Source organism: Staurois parvus, unplaced genomic scaffold (genome assembly GCF_062004578.1).
Source record: "Staurois parvus isolate SC_StPar_1 unplaced genomic scaffold, SC_StPar_1.0 ptg001754l, whole genome shotgun sequence".
NCBI classification, from domain to species: domain Eukaryota; kingdom Metazoa; phylum Chordata; class Amphibia; order Anura; family Ranidae; genus Staurois; species Staurois parvus.
This window is the reverse complement of record NW_028319550.1, coordinates 1,082,501-1,095,000: the sequence shown is the minus strand read 5'-3', so window position 1 is coordinate 1,095,000 and position 12,500 is coordinate 1,082,501. Positions and strand designations below refer to the sequence as shown.

Sequence of the window (12,500 nt, the reverse complement as noted above, 5' to 3'; positions counted from 1 at the left end):
TGTCATGAATATGTCTATAAAGAAATTGGAAGACCTGTCAGTTGAGTTGAAAATGAATTCCGGGATCACAGACTTGTGGGATCAATATTTCAGTTGGATGAGTGCGTGGCAAAAGATACTTACCCAAATAGTGGTAACTGTACTAATAATTCTGATTTTCCTGGTCCTGGTTGTATGCTGTGTTATACCATGTGTGAGGAAATTGATGAGCAAAGCTGTAGACAACAGTACACCTACCTTCCTGAACCAGGAGCAAGAGGATCACACATGATAGATTAAGAAAAACCTTATACCCCATTACGGTCCCTCCCCGCCAATAGTAATCTCACAATTTAGTATGGATAGCATCTGACTTCCTTATGTACAAAGTCTGTGGCAAGGGGGGAGATAAAATAGTCATCACCTGTCTAACGTACAGCATTAAAGAGTTCCAATGTACATAAGGACAGATGAGCGAGGTCTTATAGGGACAGAGTAAAAATAGTCAGTTTAAGGGGGGACTATGATGGATTTGTTAAAATGCCTATTTCATTTCCTATTGTATATATATATATATATATACGCTATTTTTATAATTTTTATAAATATTTACTTTTATTCTTTAATACATATGTTTTGTGAATATTTTCTGCATGCTTGGCTTTGTGGTACTATAATAAATCTTTGCTTAATAAATTTCTAATCACACACACTGCCCCCTTCCCACCGTGCCAACTTGAAAAAAAGGAATGTTGTTTTCCCTATAAGATAAGTCCTGGAAGCAGATCACACCTATATCATGATGGAGATTTTTTTTGTGTGGAAATGACCAATCAAAGACTAATATAATGCTTATGCTGTTGTCACATGACTCTAGCATCATTCTGCATATATAAGCTCACTTTTTCATTAAAATAAACTAGAAGTATTCATAGACTGAACTTGTGTGTCAGCGTGAATCCCTTACAATTTGCGCAAATTCAAAAGCTATTGTCATAAATTAGGACAGGAACAGATAAGCAATGGATGAGTCAGTCCTTGACTAAATCAACTTCAAACCCAACCCTACTCCTAACCCACACCCTACCCAAAACTAAAAAACCACCCCCTACTCAAAACCCTTCTAACATTCCACTGCCTCCTTGTAGATAATCATGTTAAGACTCCCATGTGCTACTAAACACATTACCATCACTGTTGCGGAGAGGTTGGTGGAACAGAACACACAGAGAGCAGTGGTACATACAAGGCTTTTATTGAGTGATATGGAGGAAACATGATGAGTATATCTGGCAAAATAAAAGTTAAATCCATACCATAGAGTGTCACAGATGACAAGACTTACCAAGTTATTGTAGGCAATGCGGGGGCAATAGTCCGTTGCACTGTCTATGTTAAAAAGCAAGGTGGTAGACTGTCAGGAAAGGAGTTACGTCCGAGTAGCACACAACAGACAGACCTGGGGCAGGCAATGATTAAATCCAGGTTATATCATCAGCACAGGCGTGGAAGATAACAGGGCAGCAGAACTTGAGCAGGCAAGGGTTAATTACAGATTGAATCCTCAACACAGGGGACAGCACCCAGCAGGCAGGCAGAAATCAGCTTGGCAAGGATTAAATTCAGGTTGAGTCCTCAGCACAGGAGGTGGCACATGACAGTGCGGCAGAACTCGGGTGTGCAAGGATTAAGTCCAGGTTGGATCATCAACACAGGGGGCGGCATCAAGCAGGCAGAGAGGAGAGAGTTAAATCCTTTGCACAGGGTAGCAATTCAGGGACTCACCAGCCAGCAGTGGCACCAACAGAGGAAGTCTAGGCAGCTATTCAACAACTCCTCACGGGTCTTCAGAGGGCTGTATGTCTTGGTTGCAGTTTCAAGATCACACAGGCAATGTAGAACCACAAGTCCCAGGATTGCGCAAAGCACAGTTCAATGCATCACCTAGAGAGGCCTGCAGCCAGAAGTTACTCTGTCCATCCTGAATTAAGCTCTGCCCATTCTCCCCCCAAGCACCCAATGCCAACAAGTCTGGGTTTTCACAGCCACAGGACACCATGATGTCTGCGCTCCCTCCAGAGCTCAATCTCATTTTATACCCCCTGCGGTCCATATGAACTCCAAATTTTAAGTAAGCAGACCAACTGACTAATAGACACATGTGTTGATTTCAAAAAACACTAAAATAAAAATAGAAAATCTAAAATTTCTGGGGAAATTGTGAGAAGTATTCTTGCAGTCAACCGTAACAAAGTGATTGATGAAATGTAAGCAGTGAACATGGCAAGCCTGATAGTGATAAATGAATTTCAGATTGTATTTTGCAGCTCACAGTTATCCTGTTGACTCAGCTGCCTGTCAATCATCTTTGGTTGCTATAGCAAGTCACTCAGTCAGGAAGCTGACAGACTTTTATAAACACACTTCTCCAACTTGGCAAATTCACTGGCAATTACCATATTTAAAAACTTTTTATTTTTATAAGTATAAATGCTACTACTAAGAGCCTTATATTGTGATAATCAATAGAAGCAGAGCTAAAGTTTGATGTATAGTATGTCTCTGAAATATTAAAAATGAAGGCACAGTTGCATTTTAAAAATGTAACTTAAAATTTATGGTGGCTCTGAGTGAAGTTTCACTTAAAGTCAATGTGAGTGGTGATGTTCAAAAAAATGTTCATATTGTGAAAACTATCAGGAGTATGGCTTAGCCGTGAACATTTTTAGTGACAGCCGATAGCTGAATGTTTTTATATAAGATATGTGTAGGTGGGCTTGAAAATGACAGAGTGATGGCATTTTACAAATCATGTTATGATTTTTCCTTCAACCCTGTAGCTGTGCTCTGCTTCCACTGTAGATGCAGCATTCATTCCTACTGTAAAATTTAGCAAAAAAAAAACAGAGATTAATCTTAAAAAATTCAGCAAAACATTCCACAAAGTGATAGCACAACAATCGTGAACAATACGCACGTTTCCGTATATTACTTGTCTATGTAGTGTAAAAACTGTAGTATTATTTAGGGTGGTAAAATTGGCTATAATAATAAAAAAAAGAATAATTATATATATGTGTGAGAAAAAAATAAGTGTTCCTAAAAGAAGACATAATAACAGGAAGGGGTCGCCATTCAAGAACACTTATTAACAGGAAGGGGTCTGCTATGCAAGAACACTTAATATTTCTTATCTCCATCACAATCACTCTGCTGACTCCTTGTGGATGATCCTGTTATGACTTGCCTATGTTATGATAGGCATTACTCATGCTCTGCTGCCTCATTGTGGATGATCCTGGTATGACTCCGCCTGTGTTACACACATATTACTGACATTATGCTGACTCCTTGTGGATGATCCTGGTATGGCTGTCCTATGTTACTATACATATATTACTGTCACTCTGCAGCAGCCTTGTGTTTGATCCTGGTATGACTCCCCATGTTACTATACACACATTATTAATAACACTATGCTGCCACACTATCAACTAACCTCTGCACCCTTACAACAATAAAAAAAAAAAGGTAATAACCAATAGAAGACAACAGCAATCAAAACCACAAGCCAACAAAGAGCGCGCACAATAAGCACATACCCTGACCCTAAAAAAAAAATGTTAAACAGCAAATACATTGGCCTGGCTTTACACAAGGGAATGACAGGCCCTTATTGCTGCTGTGTATGAACAGGACTGCACAGCAGCAAAGAGGCTTGTATTTAGATGTGTACATGTGTCTAAGGCAAGGACATTGTTTAGTCTGCTGCACAGTCCTGTTGCTTGTTCAGATATAGCAGCAAATACTTTAGTACATCCACCCTCAGACACATGCACACAATGAAATATCGGGCTCTTAGTTGATGCACAATCATGTTTGTTCAGAGACAGCAGCACAGAGGCTGGTATTCCATTGTGTGCATGTGGCAGAGGAAGGCCGGGATCAAGTCTTTGCTGCTCTATCTGAACAAACAACAGGACTGTGCAGCAGATTACACATTGTCCCGGCCCTATTCAGCCACATGCATGCACAAGAATAGCAGCCTTTTGGCTGCTGCATCTGAACAAACAGGACTGTGCAGCAACAAAGAAGCAGCCATTCTGATGTGTGCATGTGGCAGAGTAACGCTGAGCCAATGTCTCTGAACACACAATCATGACTTTGCAGCATTAAAGAGGCTGGTATTCCATTGTACACATGTGGCTGAGTAAAGCCGGACCAACATCTAAGCAGCTGCACAGTCCTGTTTGTTCAGTTAAAGCAGCAAAGACTTTATCCCGGCTTTCCTCAGCCACATGCACACAACAGAATACCGGGCTCTTTGATGCTGCGCCTGAATACACAGGATTGTGCAGCAGCTCAGACATTGGCGAAGGCTTCAGGTGGTTCTAAAGGCTAAACATGTTATACCTTTATGTATTCTCTGCATTAAGGTAAAAAATATTCTAGTAATCGTTCTGCCACCTCACCGCCCCCCCTTATACCTACCCGAGTCCTGTCATGATCCAGGGCTGTGCACATTTACATCAGCTTTCTCCTCTCTGCTCACAGAGGCAGTAGTGTGAGCCATTGGCTGATGCTGCAAATCAAATCCTGCAAGCACAACGGGGTCAAGCTTCTCTGTATGTGTCAGCAGACACCCCCTGCTTATCTCAGAAATGAGCCGCAGTTGTGCCGAATATTAAGTGGCTTGCTACTGGGGACAAAGAAGAGGAAGAGCTTAGAATGCTTACTGGGGACTCCAGAAGAGGAGATTTGTGGCTGCTTTGTGCAAAACCATTAAACAGAGCAGTTAAGTATAATATATATATTATTAATTTTTATTTTTTAAATAGCCTTTAAAAATTCTTTACTCAGCTGCATACAACCACAAACACACCAGAATTCAAGCCTGATATTAAAGTGTCTTAGCTGCTGCAATCTTTGCCTGTTCAGACTGAGCAATAGTGAAGAGGCTGGTATCTGGTGTGAATGTGTGAGAGTGTAAATCCTAGCGGATGCACAGTCCTATTTTCTAGTTCTGAAAGATCAACAGCGAGGAGGTTGGTGTCTGATATGTGGTTGTAAACTCATCCTACCTTAAGTCACAGGGTGTCCTTGCTGCTCCATCACTTCTTCCCATAGTCCAACCCAGGAGAAGTACTCTGTAGATGACGGGACGTCTCTGACATCTGGCAGGCAGATCACAGCTTCTCTCTACTCTGACCAAGAATGAAGAGTATTCTGAGCACAGAGAAAACAATCATAAGACAGTGAGTAACCATCTATGCCTGGAGACACCATACACCCCCATCCCACCCCTCTATCTCACTGTCCCACATCTGTCCATCTATGCCTGGAGACACCATATACCACATCACTCCCCTCTATCTCACTGTCCCCCATCTGTCCATCTATGTCTGGAGACACCATACACCCCCATCCCTTTGTGTTTGTGAACTACCTAGACTTGTCATAAAAATGCATCGAACAACATGCACCAAACCCAAACTCTGGGGCCAGCAGCAATCCCCTCCGCATAGCCACACTATCAAGCTAACGCCCAGACCCCCAAAGCCTGATAACATCACGCAGCTTACAGGGGATCCTGAGTCGGATGGCTATAGTCAGCAGCAGCTTCCATCGGGCCTGACTGGTCCTCTTGAGTAAAAAACTGAAGCCTTGCTACACAAATTATGCGCAATAGTGCCAGAGGAGATTACAGTTGCCTCTTGAAAATTATCTTCTGATCTGCTTTGAGATAGAAAAGAATTGAGCCATCGTGCCCATCAACTAGAACATATGGATCTGGTGACTACGGTCTTGGAGGGCCATGAACAGGAGGTGGATGATCTGCATGCTGAGATGGACACCCTAAAAGATAAATTGAAAGAAGCTGAGAATAGAGCCCGAATATACAACATAAACAGTGTCAGCTGGAATCAATAATAGCTTCAGCCTCGGCTGAATTTAAGCAGGTACCTACCCCATAGAACCGTAGGTTGTTAGATCAGGCTTGCCTGGAACTGGATCTCTGTTTGACTGAAGATACCAGAAAAGTGATTTGTGCCAATAATGAGCACTGGTAGGGCCAAAGAGAATGGTCTCTGTAAGAAAAGAAATTCACACACACCAAGCCTTTCAAAGAGCAATGTAAATCTTTCATTAGACTCCATATATATTGTATCACAGAATGGACTTTGACTGGATACTTGTAAAGGCTGTGTATGTCAACAATGTAGATTCTCCCATACAGCAAAAGTGGGTAACTGTTACCTGTATCATAGTAGAAGCCGGTGCTGTTCGTACAGAGAAATTATTGGATGCTATTCCTGCCTCTTCCAAGTATACGAATATTGTGAGTTCAGTTCTATGATAGATACACAGCTTTGACATGCATGTATTCAGATTCTAATGAACTCATTCTGGGTATCATAGAAAAGGAATTAATCAACATGTAATCCAAGAAACAACATGGAGTTATGGCAAACAAAACGGCAGACAAGAACAACATAAATTTCCCTTCCATAACCCTATCCCTTTTACCATTAGCCGCCCCCCCTATGGGCGAATGGTGGGCAACAAATGTCATCAGCATTCATGGTGGATGCCATATGATGTCCTCCCGCACATGCACAGATTGGGCTGCTGCAGAGCAGCGCGATCTGTCACCGGCGGTGTAACTCGGACACGGATGATGACAGATCGGAGTACCGGCCCCTGTTGCCGGTACCATGTGACCTGCTGTGAACAATCACATGACAGTTGTGTCCAAATCACAGCTAAGCACCAAAAAAAAAAAAAAAAATAATGAATCTATGACATTCAGGTAAATACTTGCTTATAGCAAAGTAATTCTTTCCTATACGCTAAATTTAAAAAAAAAAAAATAAAAAAAATTACTTACCAAAATTAGTACAATGATACTATGGTAACATTGTACTACTTTGGTCATAGTGAACTATTAAAAAAAAAAAAAAAAAAAAAAATTTTTTCATACTGTCACCATTCAGTGTCCCTGATCACAGCCATGCCAGTTATATGATGACGCTGTACTGCACTGGTGACAGGATGTAAAAAAAAATTTTGGAAAGACATTATTTTAAATTTTCAAAAAAATAATGACCAAAAAAAAAAAAATTCAAAAAAATTGACATTCCTATTATGAAGTACGTCGGACGGTCTACTCTGCAAAAAGGGGTCATTTGGGGGATATCTGTACTGTTCTGACATTTGGGGGATATCTGCACCGTTCTGACATTCTTGGACCTCAGGAAATGACATTGGCTGTCAGTACTTCAGGATTGATCAATATTCAGATCTATCCCATAGATTGTGAACTCTATAACTTTCCTACAAACTAAATAATACATCTTAATTTGTGTTATTTTAAACAAAGACATGTAGCAGAATACATCTCGGCCTAAATTTATGAACAATTATTTATTTGGAAACTTTTCTAAAATAAAAAAATAAAAAATTGTGTTTTTATCCAAAATTTTGGTCTTTTTAGTTAATTTATCCAAATATAAAAAGCCCAGCGGTGATTAAATACCACCAAGAGAAAGCTGTAGTTGTGTGAATAAAATGATAAAATGTTAGTTTGGGTACAATGTTGTATGACCGCGCAATTGTCATTCAAGGTGTGAGAGCGCTGAGAGCTGAAACCTGTCCTGGGGGGGGTGGGGGTGACAGTGCCGGTATGGAAGGGATTAACAAGGATCTATTGAAGGAAAGTCTGGAGACAGCAGCTGCAGTAATAGAAAAGAAAGAAAATTATTTTTGTAAAAATTTCAAAAAAATAAAAAAAAAAATAAAAAAAACCATGAAAATAAAGGTGTATTTGTGAGGAAACAGCGGTGACCTTTCCCTGACAGAATGTGACAGGACGGCGCACTTGTCAGTCAGAGTGGGGCTGTGATGCCAGCTGCTGATTGGCCAGGAGGGGGGTGACAGTGCCCATCAGGTGTGTGAGGGTGAGTCTGAAGCCAGCAGTGGCAGGTGAAGGTTGTGTCTGGCAGAGCTCCGGCACCGGCTGCTGATTAGGCAGAAGATGGAATCCTGCAGCCCAGGAAGGTGTGAGTCTGGCTATGAGGAAGGGGATGAAGAGGCCCCTGTCCTCACTACGGATGAGAGGCTGTTCCTTGGAACACAGGCCGTAGTCAGTTGGGGGAGGCCGCAGCCAGGTGAGAACCAGGCCGCAGCAGCAGCGAGACAGGAGAAGGTCCAGTTACTGATGGAGAAGCTATGCCGTGTCTTTGAGGTGGGGATGGCGCACTTGGCCAAGCTGAGGACCTCCAGAGACAACATGAACAGTAGCAGGAGGAGCAGCTGCAAAGCTGACATTGACAGGCTGAAGGGCCTCTGTGGTGACAACTTGGATTTACTGAACAATTTGTCCAAAAGTGGCCCCGGGCAGCGTGAGTCATTGGTGGACATATTACACAGAGTGAAAGCGGCCAGTGGACTAGGCAGCCAGGCCTCTCGCAGGGCCAGGGATGGACTTTCACCTCAGGTGACAGGGGTGGTGGAGACCCCAGAGGTGGGAGCTGCAGCTGAGGTGGACCCCCCCTTACAAGCAGCAGAGAGTGATACAGATACGGACACAAGTCTGACTGAAGGGGTAGTGGATCCCATGACTGGAACACAGAAGGAGGTGACTGCCCAAGCAGACTTTTCAGTCAGGAAACCTGTCGTTGTGGTGCAGAAACTGACAGAAGAGTGTGGAGCAGCAAGTCATGTGAAAGGTGTGAAGAAGAAGCAGCGAAAGGTAAAACATGAACATTCACAAACAGTATTGTCATCGAGTGGCCGCAGCAAGAAGGCGCCGGTCTCACAGACGGCATCTCCTGCACGTAGGCAAGCTTCAAAGGCTTCAAAAATGCCGCCCGAGGCTTCCAAAATGGCGGCCGCAGCTGAGTGTAAACTCGGACCCGCCCAGGGTCATTGCCAGGCTAGTGTACCAGCTTCTAAAATGGCGCCCGAAGCTTCTAAAATGGCGCCCGCAACTGAGTGTGAACTCGAACCCGCCCAGGGTCATTGCCAGGCTAGTGTACCAGCTTCTAAAATGGCGCAAGAAACTTCTAAAATGGCGCCCGCAACTCCCGCCCAGGGTCATTGCCAGGCTAGTGTACCAGCTTCTAAAATGGCGCCCGAAGCTTCTAAAATGGCGCCCGACGCTTGTAAAATGGCGGCCGCAGCTGTGTGTGAACCCGTACCCGCCCAGGGTCATTGCCAGGATAGTGTACCAGCTTCTAAAATGGCGCCCGATGCTTGTAAAATGGCGCCCGAAGCTTCTAAAATGGCGGCCGCAGCTGTGTGTGAAGCCGTACCCGCCCAGGGTCATTGCCAGGATAGTGTGACAGCTTCTCATACGGCGCCCGCGGCTGAATGCATGCAAGGACCCGCCAAGGGTCATTCCCCAGCTAGTAAGCCGGCGCCCGGACATTCTGATATCCCTACAGCGACACCCGAAACGGACGGTATCCACGGACCCGCACAGGGTCACTCTACCGCTCATCGGGAGGAGGACTCTGATCTACGAGTGCAACTGGAAGAGGGAGGAACCGGCGCCGTGACACCGAGACCGAAGAGGAACTTACCTGCATCCCAAGCGCCCCTGACATGCGGACAAAGCAATGTGCCAGCTTCCAAGATGGCGCCCGCGGCTGCGCACACACCCGGACCAGCCCACGGTCAATCTCAGGCATCACAGTCGGAGGCAGAGGCGGAGCACAGCAGGAAACCAGAAGTAGGCGTGGCCAGCGCCGTGACACAGGAAGTCACACAAAAGACACATGAATCCGAGGACTCAGGGACTGGTGAGACTGTACACACAGGGAAAAAAGGTCCAGAGTGGGGGGACTGTGAGCCGGGGGTGTTGGAGACTCCTTGCCCTGCTACAAGTTACATCAGGGAGCAGGAAAGGTCCCAACAACAGGAAGTCTGTACAGAAGTGGTCCCTGGTAATGCCGATATGGCGGTCTTAGGTGCGGGGTGTGGTGTGGACTCTCCCTCCCCTAAACCCCCCGCAGGTCCCCAGGACCTCTGTGATAGGGCCCCTACAGGTAAAACGGGGGAGGTACATGGGCAGAATGGTTCTGGGGCATCCACTGCCCGCAAAAATCCTGACAAATGTGTAAAGTCCCAAAGGAAGGCTGAAGTGTCTAAGTCTGCCCCTGTCCCTGCAAAAGCTGCTGACAGTGCCCGGAGGGAGCCCCAAGGTGCCAAAGTTGGTGGGGTGCAAAACCTCCCCCCGGATAGTTCCAACACGGTGGCGGCACTGCAGGAGGGTAGATCCTTTGCGGATGTCGCAGGTGCCAAAGTGAGGCAGGAGCCCTCCCATGGCCAGTTTGGCCCCCAGTCTTCTGCAATGCCCCCAAGTTTCCAGGGAGCTGGGTCATGGTCCAGAGTTACTGGTGGTCCTGAGAGGAGAAGACGGAACGTGGTCCAGCTTAAGTGGCAGGGGGAGGGTCCATGCCCAAGTAGAGGGGAGGTGGTGGACAGAGTCCTCAGCCTGGGCTTCAAAGTCGCGGATATATTCGCGGTCATACACCCCCATGGTACGTCTGAATTTGATGTCAGCTTCCTAACCCCTATATTAATGGAATTTTTTTTCATGAGGTACGATTTGGTCAAGTCACAGACGGCATGGAAGGGTTTCAGACTGGTGGCGATTTCCAGGCAGGAGGAGGTCAAACAAGTCACCGTCATGGTAAGAAATGAGTCTCTTCCTCAGGAGGACATCGTCACTTGGTTGAGCAGATTTGGTCAGCTCCAGGGTCCGCTGAGGAAGAGACTGGACGAGAAGGGTATCTGGACAGGCACGTGGACTGCCCATGTAAAGCTGGGTAGGAGGGGCCTGTCAGTCTCTCACATCCCTGCCAGTGGATTCATCGGCAGGGATCGCATCCTGGTTTTCTACCCAGGACAACCAAAACTGTGTTTTAAATGTGGGAGCCCGACCCATTTTAGCGCAGACTGTACGGTGCAGCGATGTATCCGATGCAACGGAGTGGGTCACGCCGCAGACGTCTGTCACATCATCGTCTGTAACTTGTGTGGGGTAATAGGCCACCCCTTTAGTCGCTGCCCCAAGGCCTTTAGAGGCCATGCAACCGGTCAGGAGGAACCTCGGCCTCCGAGGGAGTCTTCGAGGACCCATACTGCTGCCACATCTCAGGATACTGTCACAACTGCCCCGCCGGTTAGGAGGAAGACACCGGCCCAACTAAGGAGATCTGAGAGGAGGAGACAGGAGTCTGAGCATGCAGGGCGTGCCAGTGTTACGGACCAGGATAACTCTGAGGTTGAATGTCAGGCCAATCAGAGTGAGGTCCCACCTCCCCAGATAGAAAACCTTCCTCCTTCCCCCCCTCCCCCTTCTACTCCGTTGGTCCCTCGGCCCAACACTGAAACATGTCAGGAGGAAGCGAGCACGGTTTGCACGCCGGTGCCCCCTGCTGCCGAACTTTTCTGTGGCGCCCTCAAAGTCCCAGAGGGGGGAGGTGTGCAGGCCCCTAGTACACAAAAACGTACCAGGAGGCAAACAAAGGAGCTGACTCCCACCAGTGGTGAGAGCGCAGGGGAGGTTTCTAGAGATGACTGGCAGGCACATAGAAAGAGGAGGAGGAAGAAAACAAAGGGGGCTGCGGAGCAGCCTGGTGTGCCCCGGTCTGGTGGTCATCAAGGGCCCCCGGATGATGGTTTTCTGCACCTCAGCAATATATTTTCTGTGTTGTCCTCGGAGGAGGACGAGGACGAGCAGTCCTCGGTACATGAAATGGACGCTGTGGATTAAATGTTTTTCTTTTCTGTATGTCAAGGTTGAGCATAACCACATCAAACACTAAGAATGGCTGTACCCGCTCCATGTCGTCTCGCGACCATTAATGTCGCGAGTATTCGCTCTACGGCGGCTCGCTACATGGCCTTTGATTTTCTCAGCCGAGTTGAAGCTGATATTTTATTTTTGCAAGAGACCTGGCTAGCATCTGTGGCGGAGATGCACCTTGCAAAGAGGGAGTGGAGGTATGGGCCCTCCCTCTGGTCTCTTGCGGCCGAGCCCTGTAGTGGAGTTGCGGTCCTTTTTAAGACCGGTTCGGTGGCATGCCGACGAGTGGTTGAGGTGGAAGTCGGCAGATGTTTGGTGGTAGACGCTGTCGTGAGGGGGCAATCCCTTCGCCTTATAAATTTCTACGGCCCTCAGTCCAAGAGGGCGAGGAAGAGCCTCCTCACGGCAGTCAAGCCCTATCTTTTTACGTCCCAGCAGGTGGTCTTCGGCGGTGATTTTAACACCATCACTAGGCCGAAGGACAGGGCAGGTGCCGGAGGCCCCCTGGGATACGATAGCATCTTTCTGAACAGCATAGTCAGGGAGTCCGGCTTGGTGGATGTGCACGTTCGACACTTCCCCAACCTCACCGGTTTCACGTACGCCCGAGGTAGTTGTAAGAGTAGACTAGATAGGTTTTTTTTGAAGGGGGACTCTGTCTTTGTGGGCCCTGTGCTACAAACGGTAGAGTTCTCCGATCACGTTT

At 46.4% G+C, this 12,500-nt stretch overlaps 1 long non-coding RNA gene across 4 annotated transcripts; it reads right to left on the bottom strand.

Annotated features, from left to right (window-relative positions):
* Positions 1-1,218: 1,218 nt before the first annotated feature.
* LOC149434446 (uncharacterized) lies at positions 1,219-6,547 on the bottom strand. 4 transcript variants are annotated; one of them, XR_016308672.1, is made up of 4 exons: positions 5,948-6,547; positions 5,562-5,835; positions 4,471-5,205; positions 1,219-2,856 (listed from the first exon to the last, which is right to left on the bottom strand). It is a non-coding gene; the product is annotated as an uncharacterized LOC149434446 (long non-coding RNA). The 4 variants fall into 4 exon arrangements; XR_016308674.1 differs by having other exon boundaries at positions 1,219-2,859; positions 5,061-5,205; XR_016308673.1 differs by lacking the exon at positions 1,219-2,856 and having other exon boundaries at positions 3,705-5,205; positions 5,948-6,068; positions 6,238-6,547.
* Positions 6,548-12,500: the final 5,953 nt, after the last annotated feature.